The sequence below is a fragment of the Mustela erminea genome, chromosome 10 (assembly GCF_009829155.1).
Source record: "Mustela erminea isolate mMusErm1 chromosome 10, mMusErm1.Pri, whole genome shotgun sequence".
In the NCBI taxonomy this organism is placed as follows: Eukaryota; Metazoa; Chordata; class Mammalia; order Carnivora; family Mustelidae; genus Mustela; species Mustela erminea.
Genome location: NC_045623.1, coordinates 51138224 through 51163154, shown reverse-complemented (window position 1 = coordinate 51163154; position 24931 = coordinate 51138224). Strand labels below are relative to the sequence as shown.

General features: G+C 37.0%; 1 long non-coding RNA gene across 2 annotated transcripts; it reads left to right on the top strand.

Annotated features, from left to right (window-relative positions):
• The first annotated feature begins 6490 nt into the window (after nucleotides 1-6490).
• Nucleotides 6491-23117, top strand: LOC116601031. Of its 2 annotated transcripts, XR_004289898.1 has the most exons (4): nucleotides 6491-6587; nucleotides 11696-11749; nucleotides 19513-20431; nucleotides 23011-23117. It is a non-coding gene; the product is annotated as an uncharacterized LOC116601031 (long non-coding RNA). The 2 variants fall into 2 exon arrangements; XR_004289897.1 differs by lacking the exon at nucleotides 19513-20431.
• Nucleotides 23118-24931: the final 1814 nt, after the last annotated feature.

The window sequence follows — 24931 nt, the reverse complement described above, 5'->3', positions numbered from 1 at the left end:
ATACGTGTTCCCCATTACAGAAGGAAGATGCGAAGGCAATAGGTCTACAGGAAGACATTGGTGATGGCAAAACCAGCTTGACATAGGTGGAAAATCGATGGCAAACAATTCGAAAATTTGGAAATCAGAATGTTACCTACTTATTTGTGTGATTGGTATGGAAATAAGCTTTTCTTTTTTAATCATTTTTACCTGTGAATTCTTTTACTCATTCATTTGTTCTTTTTTTTTTTTTTTCAACAACTATGAAGCCTCATTATGGGCTAGCTATTGAGCTGGATACTATAGGAGGTGCAGAAACAAATGAGACACAGGTTATCCTCAAAGTGTTTTTACCTTGGGGAAGTGATAATTCATGTGCAAGAAGGACTGTAACACAAGGCAAGTAATAAGTGTGTAAAATACAGGAGACAATGATATTCATTCTCTTTTCCCTTTCTCTCTCCTTTCCTTGCTCTTCCTTCCCCCTACCTTTTCCTTTCCATTGATACTTGTATACATAATGTGTAAAAGTTTTGTGAACAAGTAGAAGATATCAGGTCTCCACTACCAAGTCTGGGTGTGAATATGGGTGTTAGAATTTAGGGAGTGGCAAAGAGAGCAGGGTCTTTGAATTTCTAGGAAATACTGTTTCCCGATATAACGAGATGTGACTTTTTTTTTGCAGGTAAAATTACAGAGATTAGCTGAGATAAGGCAAAATGAAGAAAGGTAGGGCCAGTAGTGTGTTAGAGCTACCTCACATTCATGAGGTATGTTTGTCAAGTATTTAGGAATTTTGTGAGCCAAATGTTAATCTGTAAGTAACTTGAAATCAGCCATGGCGGAAATATTTATATCATAGAAAGAGGTAAATGCTACAAATCATGACACAATACAAAACAAAACAAAAACAGTAAGTTGCTCTATCAGCCCACCAATGGAAATCAGCCCCACAACTCCAAAATTTTTTCAGTTTCCTAGTGGGCAAAACTATGGGTATTGTATATGTGAGCTTTAAGAGCATCAAAGGGAAGTAATACCATAATTAAGGATAAACCAGGGACTGCAGAGCTGTCTGGGAGTGCCCGATGACCAGGAAGCTTGTAGAGCTGAGAAGAATAGAGGAGAACCTCCACCTCTCTGATCATGAGTAGGCCTGGGGTGTCTGGGTGGCTCAGATGGTTGAGCACCTGCCTTCAGCTAAGGTCATGATCTCCAGGTCCTGGAATAGAGCCCCAGCAGGGAATCCTGGCTCTGCCAGGAGTCTGCTTCTACTTCTACCTCTGCCTCTCCCCCTGCTTGTACTCTCTCTTTCTTTCTCTCCTCCTCTTAAATAAATAAATAAATCTTAAGGGGGAAAAAGAAAAAAAACGAGTTGACCAAAAAACCATTAGATGAGTGAATAGCGGACATTTAGGTAAAGAGGATTTTCACTCCCTAGGCCAGCCATAAATATGCTATTTGCCATGGTGCTTCCTGTTTGATAAGTTTCTTACTGAGAGAAGGCCTGGTGCAGAAAAGTGGCCTTTTTGTACCCTATTATTATACAATGTGAACTTGACATATCATAAACAATACTTATGTCTTATTTATTTATTTATAACTATACACTTGTACATATCCAGACACGGTAATAAACACTTAAATGATACAGGAAGGCACAAAAACAAAAATGAAAGTTCTTGTTTTCTAACTTCAATAAGATGCTTCAGTCTCATCCCGGTTCTGCGACTGTTAAAATGCAATCAGCCACACTCCCCAGGGGACTGTAGTTCCTTTTGTTAAAATATAGCAATAAAGATAAAATCTAGGGGCTAGAAGTAAAGATTTCAGTATTTTGTATGAAGATTGGGGGATGAAGCACTTTAGGTACAGAGCAGAAAATATAACTTCTTTTTAAAGAAAAGATAAGAAATTTATGATGATTTTGAATATAACCAAATTTTTATCTTAGCCCTAATATGAGACTTTTTAAAAAATGATTTTATTTATGTATTTGACAGAGAGCGATCACAAGTAGTCAGAGAGAGAAATCACAAGTAACCTAGAGAGGGGGAAGCAGGCTCCCTGCTGAGCAGACAGCCTGATGCGGGACTCCAGCCCAAGACCCTGAGATCATGACCTGAGCCGAAGGCAGAAGCTTAACCCACTGAGCCACCTAGGCACCCCCTAATATGAAACTTTTAAACCTAATTTCTTCTTTCTCCAGTAGTTTTAATGTAACTTATTGCCTTACCAAGCAATATTTTGTCTCCTGTATTTTGAAATCTTTTCTTATTCTATCTTTATACCATGCTTCAAGTGCCATAGAATGGTTACCCAAACCACTCTTCTTATCATTGTAGAGGACAAACTATATGAGAAGTAAAAGAAACTCTACCCCATATCCTGAAAAATTATAAAGAATATACAGACAGAAGACATGTAGTATTTCATGTGGAATTCTATATAATTAGAAACTATCAGGAATAAAAGGGACAAGTCTGAAATTCTGCCTAAAATTAAAATAAAATGAATACTTTATATATATATACACACACTAAAATATATACATACATATATAGATATCGATATAGATATAGATATAGATTTATCTTATCTGTGGTATTGGATTACCCTGGATCTATACAAATACTATTAGCTTAATATTATTGTATCAGCCTAATTTTTCAATTAAAGAATGTCAGCACATCTAAATAAATGCCAAGAATCCTCAGAATGTTTTCAGACCTAAAAAGTTCAAGTGGAAAAATTTCTGCAGGTAACCACTACCTGGTTTCACAGGACTCAACTCAAAATAGACAACAGCATATTGTATTATAACAAATTTCATATTAAATATTATGCTTAAATAATATTTAAATATTCTATAATTCTTTTACTAATAATTCCAGAAATTTTTGGCCCGTTCCTAATCTTTTTATTTTCACAATTTATCAGGTTTCAGTCACATGAAGTTTCAATTCAAATATCCTTTCTAATACATATGTACATGTAAACATGCATGGGTATGTACTCATACACCATGGTGGTGCACATACCCATGCACACACACACACACATATTCTAAATTGGTAATTTGTATTAATTGAATAATTTTTCCAAGATAAAACCCAATTGGCCTTATTCTTGTAACTTGGTAAATTTAGCTCCAAGTGATCTCTAAATGTAGACTATGGTTTCCCAAAATCTTGACTAGCTGATGAGGCATTGGGTTCCTGATCTTGGCTTTGATCAGAAATTTGTTCTTAAGATTCTGTGGTTTATTTTAAATGCTTCACCACCAAAGAGAATCTCAGGGAGTTAAATGCTTTCAAGTTGACCCTGTAAAACTCTACTTTATCAATTTGCTTGTCCAGTTGGCATCAGAATTCATTAGGGCTGAGGCAGCCATTTGAGGGCCCTATGTGATCCTACCAGTTCCTCCAAAGGTCACTTACACAAAAGACTACTGACCTTACTTTCAGGTTTCTGAGGCAATTTGTGTTCTGTTGTACCAATATTCAACATGTGGCAGTTCCCCTGCTCATTCCTCTCCCATATGCCTTTTTTTTTTTTTAATATTTTATTTATTTGTCAGAGACAGAAAGAGAGCACCAGCAGGGGGAGCAGCAGGCAGAAGGAGAAGCAGGCTCCCTGCTGAGCTCCATCCGGTGTGGGACTCCCAGTGTGGGACTCCATCCCAGGACCCTGGGATCATGACCTGAGGCGAAGGCAGACACTTAACCGCTGAGCCACCCAGACATCCCTCCTCTCCCATATTCCCCATATCAGAATTCCTGATATTTTATTAACTTGATCCATTTTTAAATTCCTTTGTTTAATATATTATCTCTTTAGCTCAGTATTATCCATTTGTTAACCCCTCCTGTTCAGTGTAAGTAGGAAATTTCAGTTTAGATGGAAGGGTCTGAGAAATTGACATCTATATGTTCATTTCCAGGATGATACATGATTCCCAACAATACTGAATTGTAATGTTAACATGAGTCATCTAAAAAGGACAAATAATTTATTCTCCCAGATAGAACTGTATTTAGAAGAGATGATACTCTTAGACGGGGCCCAGCTGAGATGAGGAGGAGGCCAGCAATGCACTTGTTTTCTGTACGTCTACAAATCTTGGGGAAATAATTTCCTTTTATCTTTTCATCATTTTTGTAATAGGTGGTTTTCTGACTCACAATGTAAGGCTGCCATTTTTTAATAGAAAAAGGGGTGGATATTCCTTCCTACAACGAAGGTGAAAGAATGTTTTAAAACCGGGGTTGGCAAATCTACAGACAGGAGGCCAAATTTGGCCTGCAGCCTGTTTTTGTATGGCCCATGAGGCAAACATGGATTTTACATTTTTAAAGAGTTGCACACACGTACACACAGAAGAATACGCAACAGGGATCACGTTTGGCCTGCAAAACCTAAAATATTTAATATCTGGCCTTATATAGAAAATGTTTATAGATCTGTTTTAAAATAGCTGTAATAAAATGGCAATTTACAATATTTTCTATGTGACAGGTACCTGGGATTTTATATGTTTTAACTCCTTGAAGTCTCATAGGATCCTTAAGTGTACTGAGAGTTGAAATATTGTCCCCATTTTGGAAATGAGAAAACCGAGGTGTGAAAGGTTAATATCACGTATCTTGTAAGGGTTGGAGAGAAGACTACACAAAGTCAGCTGGGGACTAGAGATTGTATTTGTAACCATTACATTGCACCGTCTCTGAATGGGATTTGACATTTGTTGTTTAGGTTTTGTTTTGGGAAGGGGGAGGGTGTGTGGACGCGAATGTATCCCACTCCCGATATCACTCTGCGATTAGTCAAAATAGAACCGTGGTGTGATTGGGAGAACATTGTTTACACACAAGGCAAAGTATCCAGGTTCCCTTAAGGATGTAAAGGGCACAGCGACTGCTCATGAACTATACAGTGCCGCAAACACAGCAATGCTGGCGATACCGATAATACTACTTGATCTGGGTGATGACTCTTCAGGGCACTAAGCTTGACATACAGTGGTTTTATACCTTCTTGGTCCCTTACGCCTGCTCTCTCAAGAGATTTGTGCCATGCTCCTGTCTGCCCAGCATTTGAAATTACTGTAATTGGCAACCCTCCCAAAGCATTCCTCAGTGCTATTGCAAGACTGCAGAGATTAAAGGTAAACTCGAGGCTTGCCACCCTATTGGCAGGTCAGGCTTCAGGGCTGCCTGGAGCGTATCTCGGCAATGGCCAGTTTGCTCTTCTTTCTAGGAGCTTTTCTTCTCTTACTTTTGCTCTCTCTACTCTCAACTCGGCAAGAGGTTTTGATGTGTTATGAGAAGAGTTCTGTCTCTATTGCAGTTTTCTCCTATGCATATCCTGAGTTCTGGAGCCCTCAATTATTATTTCTTCATTGATTTGATTGGACTTCCTTTGGTTTTGCAGGTATACATTAAAATCTTTAGTTTGCCATTATATTTTTAATACCTTTATAAATTTATTCCTTTTATAGTTTTATAGCATTATTTTAAGAGGACTTTGGGAGGAGAGGAGAAGTACATACATACCAACGCCACCATTCTGAACTAGAACTTATCAAAATTTATGTGGCAAGAAAAATGCATTTGGGGATACACTGATAGGTTTCCTTTCACTTTAAGTTTTATTGCATTTCTTCTCTTATATTTTGAGAACTTCCCCATCAGTCCTGAAATGATAAAAATAAGAGAATCCAAGAAGCACTTTTTTGATTCTAAGTTCAGAAATCTATGGTGTAAAACGGGGAACATTTGGATGGTTAACATTATTTTCTTGTCTCTAGGCCAGATAAGGAATGGGAATGCAATAGGAAGGGAAAGAAAGGGGGCTATGTGCACTGGTGAGAGGTCAGCATCAAGAGGTCGCCATGCTCCATCCAAGCCAGAACTTTCTGTGAGTATTTCCTGGGAGATGCCAGAGACTGGGACTGTTTCAGGACATCGTCCAGTCTCCATTCCAGTGGATGGCATAATTGCTTGGACTGAGCAGCAGAGAAAAAGGTCTCTTTGTTCTTGTTGGTGACGATCACCCACTGACAGCAGTCCCCATGGTGCTTGTTTCTCTTCCAGAAGGGTTGAAGCCTTGAGAGTCTGCTTAGCCTTCAGTAGATCCAGTCAGTATGAACAGCCTCACTTTCATGGACCGGGATGGTTTTAAGCCAAAATAGTAAGTAAAGAGGGTGGTTCCAGATTTCCCAGTGAGGAGATGGTGGAAATGATATTTTTCAGCCAGGGCCTGGCAGGAAAGAGTTAATACACTTAGCTGGATAATTTTAGAAGAGTTTAATGACGTTTTTGAAGGTTTGGACAGGTTTAGGAGCATCAGTAAAGGTCGCACAATACCCCGTAGCTAGCTACAATAGGTTTACCTTCAGAAGACCTGAAGGTCACAGGGAGGGAGTGGCTTCTAGAACCTGGAGGTGGTTTCTGTTTGGAGAGGGATTGAAAGAAAAAAATTTTTTTTAAAAACCCAGCCTTTCTTAAGCTTATTTGGCTAATCTTTTTTCTTTCACGTAATATCTGTTACCATCTTGTGGAACTTTGGGAGATGCTGGTATGGATATATTCTCACCTAATGAGGTAAATGAAATGATTCCTCTTGACAGTATTCCCGATTTTATGGTTCTATGAAATTTCTAGAATTGGACCTGTCATCCAAAAAGGCCAATTTAAAAAACAGCCTTAGCTAAACTCTCTGTTTCAGGGTTGTTATTCTACGCTTTATAGCTGCTCTTTAGTGGGAAGTAAGGAACTGTGTCAAAGATTCATTCTTAATGAAGCAATTTTCTAATTTTATATTATCTTTTGGGTTTCATATTTACCTATGGTTTTCTGAAAACTTGTGATTTAGAGGAAAACTTAGAATATATTACTAAATACTTGGCTGTGGTGGTGCTTCAGTTATGCCAAGATCTGAAAATGTGTAATAATTTCATAAATATCTTTGAACAACAGTACCGTGTAGCATTAATAGGGGAGGATAATTCATTTTTATTTCACTGGGCATACTTCAGCATGTAACTTTATGCAAACTAAATTGTGTTAAGTTCAAGTGGGAATTGAGGATCAAGATTTTGGCTTTTCCAGCTTTTGTGACTAGATTCAAAATAATAATCCATGGGAAGAGGGGAATCAGAGGCTCTTTTGGACCCAGCTCTGCTATTTATTATTAATCTGAATTTTCGACAGAGTTGATTTAAAATCCTTCAGTATGTGTTTTTTACTGTCTAGTAGTCTGAACAAGGAGTTTTATCATTTTTATTTTTTGTTTTCTTTTCTAAATATTAAATTACTCTCTTCCTTCCTTCTAAATATTAAATTCCAAAGTTCATTTAAGAGGGACAACAGTCTATCTTTTCACTGATCCTTGTTAAGTAAGTGATACATCTAATGTGTTGGGCATCCAGAACTCTGAGAAGAATGGATTTTGTTCTTTTCTATGACTGTAGGAAGTAGAACTTTGCTTACTTATCTTAGTCCATTATATGTGTGATATCTAAGGATATGTGACATCTTAGACCAAAGGGTACAGGATTACATGGCTCTGATGAGATCAATTCTCTGATGCATGGACTGTGTCTTTTATAGAGAGAAGTGATCACTGTTTAAGGATAAGACAGTGTTAACAGGACAAATAGTGTAATATAGTGTTATTAAAAAGCAGCTCTAGTCGGGGGTGAGGGGTGTTACTAACTTTCATGGTGTAAATATTTCTATAATGGCCACTTTCAAATTAGGAACATGACATCATTGAACATGACCTTGGAAAAAGGTGTGCAATGGCCCTCTATTACATAGGGTTCCACCATGCAAATATAGAAAGATGTACATAAATTCAAGAGCATTGATAATAGTAAAGTACAGTTAAATAATGAGGAAGTATTGTGTTTTGATTATCACCTTTGTTTTCAAATAATTTAGTTAATTGTAAATTAATATAATTTGATTTTTACTAATGGCTATGTTTAACAACCAACTCGAGAAAGTCCTAAAAATTTAATAATTGGCTTTTGTGAACCAGTACCAGGTGTCTCCCCTACATTATTGGATAAGAGTATAAGATTTAAAGTTAGATAGTTCTGAATTTGATTCCTTGCTCTGCCACTTACAAGCTGTGTGGCCATGTGAAATTTGTATTTCTTTTTTAAGCCTTCATTTTCATGAATGAAAAGTAAGAGTAAAAATTATATCTACTTTGCATAGTTGTTGTGAGGATTAAATAAAATGATAGCTCCTCCTCTCTTGGAAAGAAGCGCCCCATGGCTAAAAATTTCACATGGTCCCTGTTAGAACTATGATCACAAAGCATTTTTTTTTTTAAGTGAGAGAAAGCTATTCAGAGGAATATGCTCAGTTCCACCTAATGATGTGATTTGCATAATTCAATGGAAGATAGGCAGACCTCTTAAAGGATTCAGACTGTACTATTGCTGAGAATGAATACTTTTCCTTGGGATATGTGTAGTTGTGTTCCAGCAGACATTCCTCCTGCTTCTCGTGGTAAGATTACAAGGAAGATTCTGTTTTTTTAGGGAGTTTGGACAGTGCTGCAGGGTTTGGGAGACCCATAGACTAAAGCCTCCTCTTTGATTCTTCCTTTACAGATTCTATATAGGAGAAGGAAGAGTCTCCCTTTTACAGATGGTTAAAATGGGTGGAGACTTACATTGGTGACCTCAGAAAAGGAAGAGGGTGACTTAGGAGATAGGCATAAATCTGGCAAAGAACCGAGAGTGTTATGATCATGAAGATCTTGGTAGCAGCTTTATATTTTTGAAGTCACTCAGACTCAGTAAGTTTTGTGATCTTTCATTATGGTCTGTTTCACTGAGAAATATTTTCTTTTAATACTGTTTAACAAAAACTTTGTTGTTTTTCAGTGGTTTCCAATAACTTTACAATTACATAGAGCATGAAACAGAAAGAATGTGACTCAGATATTCTGAAAATAAGATAAAATGATCAAACGATTGTAGATCCCAGCTTGTCTATTCCAAGACTAAAAGGTTGTATCTATTGTTTTGTTTAAGCCATTTTTAACAAGACAGTCATTACAACAGACATGTTTCCAGAGCAGATGTTTATAATGAGAACCCTTGAAAGTCACAAAGACTCCACAGAGCACAAGAAATCTATATTTACGTATTTGAGTTACAAAAAGTAAATCAATTACAAATGCCTCTACATTAATGTCTTGAATAACAGATAAGAAAGAAAGAACATTCAGTATTATTTTAAAGAGCTTAACAAAAGTAATTAGGATTATTAAATTTTTAAGTGAAAGACTTTTGCCGTTCAGAGTTCACAATAAAGATTGGTTTTCTTCAAACTGCTAAATTTGATTCATGAACAGTCGGGGAATGTTAAGATGAATGAAAAGTACGTGAGACATATCTGAAACAGTTTTACATTAGTAAAAGGAAAATGTTATTAGTAATAGGAATAGGAATAGTAATTATTCCTATTAGTAATAGGAAAACATGTAAAAAATGAAATGGTAAACAAAATTGAAAAAAAAGACACCAAATATTAGTTCATTTTTTAAGCTTCTAAATGACTCAAAGCACTGATTAAATTAGTAATTATTAGCCCCTCGCAGTTTAACAATAATAAAAAAAACACCTGATGAATATTTTTAAACTCTTTTGCCCAGTGAAAGCCACCTAGATATTGCAACTTTAAATTAAAAATGAAATAAAATGAGTTCTGGAAAATGGTAACTATCTTCTGAAAAACATTAGCAATAAATTGTATGACAATGCAGCTGTTATGAAAGGTGGGGACAAAGGGCTGCAAACACTCTTTGAAAACTTTAATAAGTAAGCAGAATATGTGCCATGCCAGCTCATTTCTTTAATCTTGTCAGAGAAAAATCTGCTGTGACAGTAACTGAAACTGTTGACTACTCTAGTATTTTGCAATAGCTATGTTTTCTTTTCAGATTCATCTCATAGAGTATTTTAAACAATGGGATATATAAATGCATATGCAACTTATATTTTCATTAAAAAGTCTCAAAGTAACAAGAGGATTGTTCCACTGCAAAGTTGCCTGAACCTTGTGTGATAGGATATAATGACCATTTAAGGATCTAAAGTATTCTTTTTCTACGAGTTGGAATATATAAAGTTTGTTGAAAAAGCTGATGAATTTAACTACACCATTTTGACTGCTTTTCTGAAGATATTTTGGAATGTTTCAATAAAACAAGTAGGAATGTATAGCTTCCTGATATGGAAGTATATAAAAAGTATCATTTTGTCATCTTTACATTTTCTTTTAGAATTGAGAGAAAATACAGATGCAAGGTAATAGAACCTGACTCAGATGCAGTGGAATTGAGGGATGACGTTAATAAAAATTATTCCAACAATGAGACGCAAACAATAGTAACAAAAATTCATCAGGTGACACCAACATTCAGTAAGAGGAAGAGATGAAGTTCAAGGAAAAGTACTGAATAGGTTCTTTGATTGTTTGATATCCAATTAATGAAGAGGGATAAATCATGTGAACACAACAGGGAAAGATGTTTTAGATGAAATCCTGGCAAACAGAAAAGTAATAGCATTTATAAAACTTTATTATATCAACAGGAAACTGGAAAACAAGCTGTGGATTCAAAAGAAATCACTTGAAATCCTACAGCTCATATGGAAAATAAACTAGCTAGAATACTTCCAAATTTTACAGTAATCCAAAAAACTTACATAATGTGACCACTTTTATTGACTATTTTCGAAAGTTTCTTTTTCATGTATGAAGCTGAAATAAATTTTTTCTCGCATTAAAAGCAATGCAATCAGTCATGCTAGGAGAAATACTGAATTATCTCTCTGTTCTCTCTAGAGAATACAGTATTCTAAATTTTTCATTATACAAAGAAGTGATAAAAAATGTGCAGCCAAAAGATATAAATGAAATCCATTACTATGAGATGTGTCATGCAGGTGATCAATTATGTGTGTTAATTATTATGGGCTTTGTGGTATTTGCTAGTCTTTTAAATTTTTCAGTTTGTTGTGATTTCTTATTTAGAATAAGATTACATATTAACTTTCATACTTAACAATGTATCTATAATTTTGTATTAGTTTGTGGAAGGTCTAAGTTTAGACCATAGCAAACCTGTCCCTGACCTTGCTTATACGCCACCATTGTTGAGGACACCAAAGGCACAGGGAGAGGGGGAAGTTGTTTACGCTGTAAGGACCTCTTTGCTGGAGCTGAGGGAGAGGAGAGGCATCACACCAAGGCCACTAATTTAGGTATTCCTGGTGGTGATTTGCAGCAATACTCTGTGCTAAAACCTTGGCTCTGGAATCAGACGGGTTTGTTAACAGATAAGATACCATCTAAGATAGTGATACTGCTTAAGGGTTTGCAAACTTGAGCAATTCTGCTTTGTCTTTTTCTTTTGTAAATGAGGATAGTAATATATCTCTTCCCTCAGTTGTTGTGAGGATAAAATACTCTGAGGAGCTCAATATATATTTAAATAAGTGAGAGACGAATAATAAATAAGAACAACAGAATGCAGGATATAGCGAAAATTCAGGAAGGCAGAACTCTAGGAGAAATAAGAACCAAAGAGAATGTCATGATAAGAGGGCAGTGAGAAAAGATTTGGAGGAAGATTTGGCCTTAAGCAGAAATCCCATATTCATGGAATTCTTCATTTCAAACAGCTGAAGGACGTTGACTGCTCCTATTCTGATGAAGCCTCTGAGACTGGAGTGGTGGTAAGTATGTAATTATAAATTTCTAAGTCTGTTGATTCTTGAGTTCTTCGCAACATAGGTATCCTCATCATATGGATTCCCTCCTTCTGCACCAGCATGGCTACACAGGGACAATAAACCTTCATTCTCAGAGGAAAGAGAGCCTTTCCTCTACATTCCCTCTGGCATGGGAAAGCACTGGCTATCAGCCAGTAGTCTAGAAGCTTCGCTGGGACCTTTTGGAAATAGGGATATAGTTGCTCCAAAACACCCAGCTCTGGGAGTGTAATATGGAGGGCCCATGACTAGCCCAGCTATGGACCAAATGTTTGTGTTTCCTCATATTCATATGTTGAGATTGGAATCCTCAGTGTGATGGTATTTGGAGATGGGGCCTTTGGGAGGTGATTCAGTCATGAAGCCCTAACAATGGGATTGGTGCCCTACAAGAAGGGACAGGAGAGAGCTTGCTTCCTCCACCTGCTCTTCCCTATTGGAGGATACGGTGAGAAGGCAGCCATCTGCAAACCATTTGCAAACAAGATACTTGATCTGCTGGAAGCCTGGTCTTGGACTTCTTAGCTTCTCAGAACTGTGGCAAATATATTTGTGTTGCTCCAGACATCCACTATGTGGAGTCTTGTTATAGCTGCCTGAACTGACAAAGGGCCCTCTTGGCCAGAGCCTGTATTAGGCTTTGTGCAACCCTTTTGCTAGGAAAGCAGCACCCCACCTGTCTTCAAACCACTCCTGCCAACCATAATAACGAAGTGACAACTAAAATGATTGCGACACAGTGACTTGACTGTTCAGGTGCATCGTCTGGTTCCACAGATACCGTGCCCACCTTTTCTCAGGACAGCCTCCTCTGACACAGTGAGAAAGCGCAAGATTTTGATGCCTGCCGAGTTATTCATTGGGAAATTTTCCTCAGCGGTGTGTGCTCCTCTCAAAACTCCCACATCTTGTGAGCGGCTGTCACCATTTTTGTTGTTCAACTTCTTGAGCACCAGGTATTGTTCTAGGTGTTTGAAACACATTGATGAGAAAAACAAAATACTGCAAATGAAATTTTGATTTGGTGTATATTTGGTAGATACTTTCTAAGTATTATTGTTTTTTTAAATCTTTGCCAAATTTGTAACTTCCCACATTCACATCCATACTGCCTTGGTATTGAATTATACATTCATGTTATTTCTCATATTGCCTTTTAACAGAAATATGTCTAATCAGAATAAATACAGTTGTAACTAAGAATGACTTCTGTGTATAAGACATCTGTTTTCAGGGATGGATATGCTTTAAATTATTCTTAGATTACATAACCATGTGACACAGACATGGCACACTCCATGGTTCGCTGGAGATTTGTTCTGTTTAAGGGTCAGCTAGTGATACTTGGGAACATGCAGTGATTCCAGATATTACATTTTGTCTAATGCTCTGTTCCTTATCAGTGACCATTACTTTCAGGTTAGTGGATTCTCAGCCTCCAGGCAAAACTTAAAGGAAAAAAAAAAAAAAAAAACAAGAACTGTTGGTTTATACTTTGCTCCAGGCTCATACCAGAGAAGTCTGGAAAATTGCAATTTTCTTAATCAGGTTGAAAAAAAATATGTAAGCAGAAATAACATGGCTATGGTTAATTATAAAACTTATATTGCTATTAAAAAAGTTTCCTTCAGAGTTTTAGAAACCGAGGCATATATCTGAGAGAAGGAAAAAACAGGGACTACCATGAAATTAACAAAATGGGACATAATTTTGCAATTGAGATAATCTTCTGAGTTCTTTGTATTGTGGCTATACTTGGGTATGAGAAATAATTATGATTTCATATGTGAAAACTTCTGCAGACTCTTGAAATCCACACGGGAGATGGCCTACAGAGCTATAGATTAGGGAAACGTGTACGCATATCTTGTCTTGAACTCAGGAAAATATTTGATAAAGTGCCTCCATATTGTCCCTAAGCTGGAAAAATGTGAGTGGAATGAGGTATAGTTAAGTGAATCTTCACAACCATACTCACTTGGTCTGTGTGACTATTGATGTTCAGCAAATGTTTGTGGAGTGAAATTGACATGAACTGATCAATGTTCATCTGTATGGCACTCCATTTCTAAACCCTATTCTATCACAGATGTGTGAAGGTTTCCAGGACCTTCCTGAGAATCTAATGCCCTTTACTTCCCCATCTGTAAACTAATGATCCAATGGTGATTCTGGTTGGTGGTGATGATGATAATGATGATGATGGCAGTTAATACACGGAGTACTCGGCACTCTATCAGGAATTAACATCAGGAACTAATGTCTGGCATCTGACTGATCAGGGTACATGTCCCAATTCGATTGCTCACTAGTTGGGTGACCCTAAATGAGTTAATTACCATCACTAAGCCTGAGTTTCTTCATTTGTCACTTGATTAAATGGAGATAAACATGCTAATGCTTTCTCTTATTGACAGAATAAAATTCAAATTTTTAAAAATAGCCTAAAGCCCAAACCTACATTATCTGACTCCTCTCTACCCACACAAACTCATTCTAATCTCTCATGGGCTTACTTCAGAGTGGTCTGTTTTCTCTTTTTCAAGCAAGCCAAGGACCTTTCCACTTGAGTCCTTTGCACTGTCATATGACAGTTACATTCCCATGTTTATTCAAGTTCACCTCTTCCCAGAAGCCTTTACTGCCCACCTTATCAAAAGTAGCCCTCTGCTCCCCATTGCCCTCATCATCTAGTCATTCTCTCTGACCTTATGTTTCAAAATGGATACATGATTTGTTATAATTACCTTCTTAACATTTTTGGTTTCTCATTGTTTGCTTGTTTATAGCTGATTTCCTCTACTAGAAAATAAGCTTCATCAAGGTGGGCTAGAGTGTGTGTTGTTTGCCAATCTAGTTCTAGCGGCTGGCACAGTATTTGACCCAATTAGGTGGTCCAAAAATGGAGCTGTATGCATAAGTGAAAGAATAAGTGCTTCATAGGTTGTTAAGAAGGTTAAATGCATAGTGCCTGGCAGAAAACAAGTGATGAATTGATATTTGCTAATGTTATTATTACTAATGATACCGAGATAGAAACGGGCTTTTATAAAGACTGCCATCTAGAGAGGAAAATATGGGTGTATAATATATTAACCAAGCACTATAAGCCAAGTATTAGAATGAGAGGATTGCATGAATGGGGCTTTTGTAACATGGGGACATGCAGATATGCACAGGAAATCCTTACTGAACTTGTTTTTACATGAATGTTCTTAAAGAGCGTGGCTTAAGAATAAGCGAAGCATGAGGATAGAGAGTGGAGGGAATGACAATCCTCCTCATTAGATTTAACATTTTGTCACTTTAGAGGCAATAGTCTGCCATGCAAGACAGAGTAATCTGGTGCAAGCCAGGGCTGTGTGCTCTATCTGTTGACTTTCTCATCTGCTTCATCATTGCTACTCAGTGTTTGACATATCCTGGTGTAGATCATGTTCATACTTTCACAACCTTCTCCACTCCTCCCTAGTACTGATTTCAGAGAGGGATTTATGAGGTTTAGTTCTCCTGTAGTCCTCCTCAAGGCATCTCCAACACTACCCCCCATTAAATTCATTCAAGTGAAGGCATGACCCTGTTACACAACCGAAGCTTCAAGACCAGTCCTCCAGCTTCTCCCTTCTAATCTGTTTGCTACCCCTACATAGACATTTGGGGGCTGCTACCTTCCTCTTTACTCTTTCCTCTGCTCATGTCCGGTAATCACGCTCCCCAATTCTACAGATTATACATTTATCTTCATAGAATGTTCTGTATCTGCATCCCTTCTCCCCTCACCAGCTTTCAGTAATTAGAAGTTTATTTTTAGGAAACACATTCCCTCCTATTAGAAATTCTTCAGAGCACAGTTGTGGAGATAAGACTGACCTCTGAAATTTTATGATTAGAACCACAACGTTTCCATGTTGATAAATTATAGATGCAGCAAGGCAGTTTCTTTTCCCACCAGGATTTCTGTTTGGGAATACTAAAACTGCCAAATAGTGAGAGAGACAACACGATCATTTTTTTCTTGGTTGATTTTTCACATCAGGGATATGTGCTGGCACAGGTTGAAAAAAGAACATTAATTTTATTTTAAACTGAGAAAATACAAAACGCAAGATCTTTGTGTTATGTAGAGAATTTATTATTGTTAGGGATGGCTCTGGTGAGTCATCACCAAGTAATTTCAGTTTGTTGATTATATAGATGCACAGTTCAAAGACCAGATAATGCCCATCAAGTTTGATGGGACACTAATGACAGTTACCCTTCTGGCAATACTATCACTGAACTAACAAAGAGGAGCAAAGAATCCACTACTGAACCTCTCTGAGGACATATCAGGCCCCTGGTAGGCGAACAGGGAGAGAAGGGACTGTGTCTGGCTGGATGGATAATGATTACAATTGACTAAATTTTAGAAGGAACAGATCAACAGCAACATTTTGCCTCTTCAGATTATCAGGCAATAGAGAATCTCTTGCCCTGAACTGTAAAAAGAAGCCTCAAAGAAAATCCCACAAAAAATTAATGTGTGCTGCCAGAAGAGATTTCAGGATGGTAGTGGTCATCATTATAAACAACAACAACCACAACCATAATAATAGTTGCAACAGTGTATGGGACAGACAGCATATATATAATGGCAATATAAAAACAGATAGTATCAGAGAAAATAAAGAGCCAGAGATGGTGGCTAGGAATTACTTAATACCTCATGAATGTTTTTATGCTTATTTTATCTATTCATACAGCAAACTAAGAAGATAATAAGCAAATAGCAGAGTTGAAGTTTGAAACAAAAGCAGTTTGGCCTTAGGGCCTATGCTCTCAACTAACTGTACTATATCATTCTGTATAATATAATATAATATAATATAATATAATATATCATAACATAATACAGCTACAGCACAGTGTATTGTAGTTGTCTCTTGTCCTGTTCATATGTGTATTTTCACCAATTTGTAAGCTCCATAAGAATGGGGACTGGGTCTGTCTAGTTTACCATGGAGTTCCCAGAAGCTAGCCTACTGTTAAGTACATAAGTACCCCAAAATGTTTATTGAATGACTAGTGTTAACCAGAAAAATTGAAACAAATTAAGTAATTTTGGACTTAAATACTGAAGGAGGAAATGAATATAATGCTATTGTTATATTTGATAAATTCAAACAAATCCAGGACCCAAACAAATCATCCTCATTTTCTATTATCGTGTACTGTAATGTTAGAAAGCAAGATTAACAAGGATATCATTGCCAATGGCAGGCAAAAGTCAGTGGACTCAGATGAGGAACAAAAGAGAAGAGTTTTCTCAAAAGCTTTTACTACTTGCCCACCAGTTTCCGGAAAGTTTTGAGATATAGCTTGGCATGGCAGGAATCCCTGAATCCTGAAAATGTGCTCCATTTTAATTACAATTTTACTTATAAGAGTATAATCAACTAGACTGAGACATGAAATCCAAATTCCTCTTGGATCTTAGTCCCCCATACTCTTCTCTAAAGAAAAGTTGTTCAGTCTGGATTAAAACAACAAACATGTTATTTACAGGCTTTGTGTCTAGGACACAACTGTGGAGGTCTGGAAGAAACCCATTATCTCCCAGGCTCCAAAGTCTTACCAATTGACAGGTATGAATGAGGTCAATTTTATCAATACTCAGGATTTTCATTTCTAAGCTCATGTAGGAGTTTTGGTACCTCAAAATTCCACCATTTTGGAAATCCAGAAGAATTTTTTAAAATAATTTTGTAAATTATTTTAAGTGTCTATTATGCCATTTCATTTTCATTTCTACTACTGTCACTAAGGCCTCTGCTGATTCATCCCATTTCTGATGTTCTGAATCTTTTTGGCACTATAAAATTTGTCAGTCTCCTATGAGTAAAAAATATTTACATACAAGGTTAGTGGGGGTTGTTTGGGTCCTGAAATGTTAAGCTATTTAGGGAGAGATCCACTTTCTTTTCTCATTCATGATTCCTTATTTCCTCAGAGTACATATGGCTACCAGGGTGCCAGATTGGGGTGAAATTTTATGCCATCTCACTATGTCTTTTCTGTCATCTAATCTTCAAACCCTGTTGTGAAATTGCCATTCTAGGTTCCTTTTTCCCTTGGTATGAATTCTTTCTCAGGGACTTTGCCATATTTCTGTGCCATCTGGCAACCTTACTTTCTCCCTCTCCCAATCCAATAAAAAAAAAAAGTCTGTGTATATAAATCTGAATTATTCTCACCATGTTGTGAATCAATCCCCATGTAAATCAGTGAATACAAATAATGTGTAGGATTCTAACTCCACATGACAGTCATGTCTGACTCTGAGCCTTGGCTCAGCTGTGACCTCATTATGTAAGATACTATAATCAATTTTGTTCCTAAATCCCAAGATACATCTATCAATAGCCAGATATTCTCTAGAGATTATACACCCTCATTCATTGGAATTCTCCTTTTTTTAATGGAAGTGGGGAGAAGTATTCAGGGACTGTGCTAGGGTCATATATATATATATATATATATATATATATATATATATACACACACACACACACACACACACAGATACACACACACATACATACACACATATCATATATTTACGTACATATGTAAATATGTAAATATATAGTGTGTGTGTGTATGAAATTGGTTCATGCAATGTGAAGGCTGAGAAGTTCCAAGATATGTAGTTGGCAAACTAATGACTCTGGGAAGTTGATGGTGTCCTTCCAGTCCAAATACCTAATTTGAAGTCCCGAAAGGGCCAGTGTTTCAATTTGAATCTGAAGGAAGGAAAAAAATTGATACTCCAGCTTGAAGACAGTCAGTCAGGAGGAGTTTCTTCCTATGCAAAAGAAGGTTAGCCTTTGGTTATATTCAACCTTCAACTGATTAGATGAGGCTCACCTACACAAGGGAAAACAATCATCTGCTTTGTTCAGTCTATAGATTCAACTGTTTATATCATCCAAAACACCCTCACAGACACACTCAAAACAATGTTTGACCAAGTATCTGGGCACCCATGGCCCAGACAAGTTGATATATGTGGTGAACCATCATAGGGATCTTATGCCCTGATTCTCATCCTCATAAGATGTGTTTATCTACTAAATAGCTCTAGGCCTGTTCAGAAGGCAAACAAGTCCCCCAAAAGCTAGGGAAATGGAATCTTAAGCTTTGAAAAAAATGTGGAATGGAGCTTTATTATAGAATCTCATATATAATAAACAAACAAGAAACTCAGATGAAAAATATAGTCTCTACCAACTACCAACAATAAAAGGGAAACAGCATAATACCAAACATTTCAGAAAGGCAGAAGCTATGGAAAGAAACAAGATTCTGGAGTGGATCAGAATTGCCCCCATCACCAAGAAGCCATTTGAGAATTTTAACAGAGTTCTGAGAATTCTCATTAATTCTTCCAAATCTAGAGAGAATAAAATCAGGAGCATGTACTTCTGTTTTCCCTCTCAAACCAGTTGGTTGACACTATGAGACCATAGAAATGAACAAGTGCTGATTTTCTCTGAAAGAGGTGTATTATTTAGGTCCAAACTGGGCTACGAATGACAGAAAACTGAAAGTAGTAGCTAATTAAGATATGCATATATTTCTTGCTCACATAAATATCCCAGGAGGTGACCTTGGGCTAGGTTATGATGCTGTGTATTTTGGGCAACCTGAGGCTCATTCTCCCTTTGTGACCCACTATTTATTTTTAGATGTCATGGAAAAGAAGATGACATTCACATCCCAAGAAAGGGCTGAAAAAAAGAACAAGCATACTGCCTTATGTGAAAGTTCCTGAAAGCTTTTACACACTTAACTTCCATCCCATCAGCCAGAAATTGGTGACTACACTTAACAGTAAGGGAGATACAAATATGTAGTTCTTATTCTAATGAGCAGTGAGTAGTGAGTCACCTTATGATCAGGAATTCTATTCTTTCATGAAAAAACAAATGGAGATTACAGAGAAGCAATCCCAATACTGATTTTAAGGACCAACCTGAAGTCTGAGACTACTCCCTTGGGAGTAGCACATTTTCCACAGTTAGAGGAATTTTAGTTCCAGGATAGGGCACTTAACAAATTCAAGCAGAGCAGAAACCCTGGATTATAGAAGAGACTGGAGATCAGTTTATGTCAACTTTGATCTCTTCACGTTACCCTTTCTGCAGGTCCTCAGGTTACAGACCTGTAACCTTGGGCATAGAGCATAAACATCGTTAACACCTCAAAGTACATAGGTAATTTGGAAGAGAAAACAAACTCGTTTCTGATACTGAAAGAAGGAATAAGGAAGATATTTATAATACAGAAATGAAAAGAAATAAAATTAGAGAATTGGGATAAAACGGCTCAAGGATGAACAAATGGGGGAAAAATGGCTTAGCACAGCTATCTAAGCAACAGAAAAAAAAAAAACAAAAACAACTTGTTTTTAAAGATAATTTACAATGCAAAAGACTGAACCCAACTTTGAAGAAACAAAAACCAAGGAACAGAAAGCAATTCCTCACAAGAGATTTATGCTACAAAATAACGTAAGAATATAATTAAATAAAATGAAAAATCAAAGAGAAGAAGACAGAACAGCAGAATGAGATTAAAAGAGAGGTTGCATGCTAAAGAAACAAAGTAAGGATCAAAATAATATCATTTGGAGCTACCAAAGATGTCAGACTAAAATGTAGAAAATAACAGTTATTAATGACATATTTGTATTACAATAAACAAAAGCAAATAATTCAAGGTTAAACCCCTGATTGTATTTCCATTTCAAACATGACCAAAAAAGTTTCAGGGATTGTGCATCACGTATATATATCATTAGATGGAGGAGAGTGTTACAGCTAGCCCAACAAAAATGTTTTTTTTTTTTTTTTTTCAGTAAATTCAATTCCTTTTTTTTTTTTAATCATCCAAGACCGAAGAGACAAGTGTGGAGTGTGAAAATAGCAGGCAGCGTTTGACATTTTAAAATTTGTTTTCTACTAGCTCCATACAAAGAAGAGCTTGCTCTAGGGCTGGCCTGAGACTTGGACCACAACAAAAGCTCAGTGTGGTGAGGTGAATGCCCATACAGACGAGACCGTTGGGAATGTACTCCATCTTCTTGGTAGCATTTGTTCCACCCACGCCCTCCTCTGCTGGTTTCCTTGAGATTGCTACAGAAGTCAGAGAAGACACATGCATGGCTTTGAAAAGTGGTGTAAATTTTCCTACTTGCATAAACTATATTTATCGAAACTAAAACTTGGCTTGGAAAGGTATTTGTATTATGGCTAGGTCTGTTTGTCTACATTTCTTTAATTTATGCAGTATATGTTAATTACTTTTTGAATGTGAAAATATTTTGACATTGCTTTTTCTCATTTCTTTGACTTCTTGAATAATTTTATCCCGAGTCTGCCTTTGAAGCACATCTGCTCTCTGGGCTTCCAGCCTTTTATTTAGTGTATACATCCTTCAGCACTGGTGCTCAAGCCTCTTGTTCCTGAAATCTTAAAACATTTTTAGCAAATTGGAATATTATCACGGAGGTGACTTCAGGCAATCTCATTTCTGAAGGTTAATTCTGGATAATCACCTCATCTAGACATTCAAAAAAGTAAAGATACACATTCAGACTAATCAAATTTAGGCTTATTCATGTTCCAAGAACAAAACAAGGTACTTAGTTTGGAGCCGAGGCAGGTCATTCAACAAAATTGGATCTACCTGACCCTCTCAGAAGCTATATAATGTGTTTTATCTGTTGTCAGAGGATGATCAAAAAGATGCAATTGCTCTTTACATGAAGGGAAGCATCGTGTGAATTCAGATAGAACACGTCTTACCTGCTCTGCTCTTAAAATCTAAGAAACGTACTTGAGGAAGATGTGTATTTGCGAACTTGGGGAATGGATTTGGGAAGGTTTCATCTCTTCAACTGAATACATGGGCATGGTTTCTGAAATCAGATGCAGCCACCTAGAGAGTGCCCACCCCGCAGCGGAGCCCCCTTCCCCTGTCATCCTGCGGCATACACATCACGTTCCCTATCCCTGTCCCTTTCTGACAAAGCATCACTCTAATGAGCCGTTTAAGTGACTGAAGAGAAGACAAACACATAGTTCAGAAAGGCTCTTGTTCACTAATCACTTTCCCACACAGCTGATAAATTTTTACAGGTTTTTAAGCCGGTATTTCTGAAATATCTTGTTAACAGTTACTATTAGGAGACGTTCACAGGTACAATAGGAATAATGCCGCATCTCGCTGTTACTAGCTTGGTATCCGGCCTATCAAGAAATTTAGAGAAAAATGTGGGACTGCAGTGCAGATTTTTCTCGGGGTATACCGAAGCAGCCTTTGCTTTAGCTGTGAGATTTTAAGAAGTATTTTCCAAGACATCTATCTTATACAGACAAGACTATTTTAAATTGGACTCATTAAATCATTTGTTGTCACAGCCAACAGCCGTGTGGAGGCTAGTTAACAAATGAAAAATGAGCCTTTCTAACTTGTTTATTTTATATGGATGCTTTCTTTATTTCGTTTTTTCCCCCCTCTGGTAGCACATTGACTTAGGGGATCTTGTTACAGTACTGCCTGACAAAAATTAAAAATGTGAAGGCTGAAAATACTAGAGACGTAATGCCCCAGTTCACATAAAATACTGGTGAAGAGGTTCCGACTCTGAGCCTATCTTCTAGTTCAGGGAAGAGAACCAATTAAAACCTCATTTAAGTTGTTGAAAGGTAACACAGAATTACTTGAGAAGCACAGAATTCCTGGTACAGAAAGAAAAAAAAAATGATGGTCCTAAATTCATCTCTGAGTTTTTCCTTGGAGCCCCTGTTTTGCTAGCTCAAGATTGTTTTCAACAGTATAGCTAAGATATCTTAATTTATTCACTCCTTCCTTCTTTCCTTTCTTCCTTCCTTCCTTCAGTTGTTCATCCGTCTGCTTCTAAATGCCACAGTTTATGGAAGGCATTTTTTACAAGTTTATTGGCAGGTAGTGTTTTTCTTTGCTGTTGGTATAAGTTAAACTTTATTTAATTTCAGTTTATAAATATTTCTTCTTGGTCAACATTTAAAAAAATTTTTTCATACTAGTGCTTTCTTAGCTATGGCCTAAATAAATATGTTCATTTATATATATTTTTTGGTTTCATTTTCCATCAAGGAATCCTTTTTAAGGTTTTCTCACTTTTGTTTATTTCCTACTAGCTTTCCCTGGATGTGTTGCCAAGTCTTAAGCAAAGTAGAACGGTATTTTCTGATTAGACGCAGGCAGCTTACAACAGGGAAATGTTGATGATGAAAAAGGACTTTGGGAAGAGGTATGTAAAATTTTGAATTTCACTTCCATCAATTTTCGTACTTGGAAAATGGAGATGACAGACTCATTAGAGGTTAATTCAAAGAGAAATGAACTAGCGGTGCCTGGGTGTCTCAGTGGGTTAAAGCCTCTGCCTTCAGCTCAGGTCCTGATCCTGGGGTCCTGGGATCGAGTCCTGAATTGGGCTCTCTGCTCAGCAGGGAGCCTGCTTCCTCTTCTCTCTATCTGCCTCTCTGCCTGCTTGTGATCTCTGTCTGCCTAAATAAATAAATATTTTTTTTAAAAAAAGAGAAACAAACTATACATAGAGGGTTCCTTGCACATAGTAGGCACACAATAAAAGTCACATCTACTCAGAAAACTTAAAACAAACAAATAAACAACAAGCAAAACAAAATTCTTTTGAATTCTCAAGTGGTATCCTCTTTTCAGCCCAGTTATCTACCAGGGGTCCCTTTAGCTTTTCAGCCTTCTCCTTTGTAATGAATGATTAGATTCAATTGAATTTTATGCAAATATCTATGTTTTTAAAAGTGTTTAGGTCAAATCCTCAAGATTTAGATTTAGATTTTTAGTTTAGATTTTTGAGGTAAGTGGTATTACTTGAGAATTGGGTCCTTACTGGTATTTGTAATATAATTCAATTTAGGAATATGACACACATTTTCTCCCTGGTTCACTAATAACAATGTTAAATATGCACAAACCTCACAACAACCATAGGGATAGCAACTTAGAATAGTCCTGCAATTTAATTTATTCCTATTTGTCATTGTTCTTCTTTGTGGTCTGGTAGTCATTTTATAGGATATTACAGAAAACACATTTGAACTAATTCCTCAAGCTACTGTACTTCCTTTCAAATTTCCCATTAACTCATATAGTCTACATTTTATTCATTTAATATTTCCCCCATTTATCTAAAAATTTTATCGTCCTTAACTTCCTTCCCTGTTTCTCTATTTTCCAAGTTGAAGCTAGATACATCTTATTTGTCATCTTGTATTCACTCAGGAAATTGATACTGAATGCCCAACGTGCACCAGGCATCTTTGGCACTGAAGAAAAAACAATCAATAAAACATAGTTTCTGACTTCTTGGAAGTTACATTTTAGTGGAGGGTGGAGAAAGGCCAATGATTGTTGTATAAGCAAATAAACGATCTGATATTAAATAGTGAAGAGTGCTGTGAAGAAAATAAAAGATGGATAGGGCACTTGGTGGCTTAGTCAGTTACGTAGCTGAGTGTTGATTTTGGCTCAAGTCATGATCTCAGGGTCCTGGGATCCAACCACGTGTCAGTCTCTGTGCTGTTGCAGAGTCTGCTTGAGGATTCTTTCTCTTCCTCTCTCTCTGCCACTCCCCCCCCCCCCCAGCTCATGTGCTCTCTCTTTCTCTCAGATAAATAAATACATCTTTAAAAAAAAAAAAAAAGAAGAAGTCTTTTTAAAGAAGAAAAGCCACTGCCTTTTTTTTTTTTTTTTTTTTTTAAGCAATGAAAAGACACTGGAGGGTTTTAAGCAGCAGAGTGGATTGATCTAATTTGTGCTTTGAGAAGATCATTTTGGTGTGTATGGAGAAGAGATGGGAGAATTGTGGGGTTATAAGCATTGAGGCAGGGAGACTAGTTTGGAGCCTGTTGCAGTAGTACAGGTGAGAGAAATGGTGGCTTGGACTAGGGTTTTATGAACAACACTATGGGAAATTGTCAGATCTGGGAGAGATTTGGGGGGCAGTGCCAATAGGACTTGCTGGTATGTTGGACGTGAGAAGTGATGGAAACAATGGTGCCTTGTTGGTTTTAGCAC